The sequence below is a fragment of the Cynocephalus volans genome, chromosome 4 (assembly GCF_027409185.1).
Source record: "Cynocephalus volans isolate mCynVol1 chromosome 4, mCynVol1.pri, whole genome shotgun sequence".
Classification (NCBI taxonomy): domain Eukaryota; kingdom Metazoa; phylum Chordata; class Mammalia; order Dermoptera; family Cynocephalidae; genus Cynocephalus; species Cynocephalus volans.
The window spans coordinates 100,917,569-100,918,270 of NC_084463.1; the positions used below are offsets into that span (position 1 = coordinate 100,917,569).

The window sequence follows — 702 nt, forward strand, 5'->3', positions numbered from 1 at the left end:
GTGTTGGGAACATTCCAAATCTTCTCTTCTAGTTATTTTGAAATATATAATAGATTATTAATTATAGTCACCCTACTTTGCTCTCGAACACTAAAACTTACTTATTCAGAAATATGGAGCGCTGCTGTCAGTATGGATTTGGCCTTCACATCTTGGGCACGAGGGGTGACAATCAGCTTTGTGTCTCATGAATATTTATAACCAATTAAAAAACAAATAAATAAAATAGAATATGGAATACTTCATGAATTTGCATGTCATCCTTGCACAGAGGCCATGCTAATCTTCTCTGTGTCATACCAATTTTACTGCCAAAACAAGCACTGCAGTAAAATTTGTTAATAATGAAAAATTGAGGGAAGAATCAAATAAATCTTTTTGACAAAACATAAATCAGGAAACGCTTGGCCACTGCCTCCATCTGTGTTTCCCCTCTGTGAGCTTCAGCAGGGGGTCAGGATATTTGAGCCCCTCTTTGGCCCTAAATATGTTTTTGTCTTGTATTTATGCATACAGACATTTAGATGGAATTATATATTTTTTTGATAAAAATATTTACCAGGACAAATGTCATTAGGTCTGTTCAATACCTTTGATTTTTCTACGTAGCCTATTCAATCTGTTTCTAATTTATCCATTTCCACTTAATTGAGCTACAATTATCTTCATCTGAAAAATAATTTTCCACAAAAATTGTATAAT

At 33.3% G+C, this 702-nt stretch overlaps 1 non-coding gene across 1 annotated transcript; it reads right to left on the reverse strand.

Moving 5' to 3' along the window:
• Positions 1–226: 226 nt before the first annotated feature.
• On the reverse strand, positions 227–337 carry LOC134377420 (U6 spliceosomal RNA). The gene has a single exon (XR_010023467.1). It is a non-coding gene; the product is annotated as a U6 spliceosomal RNA (small nuclear RNA).
• Between the last annotated feature and the right edge of the window lie 365 nt (positions 338–702).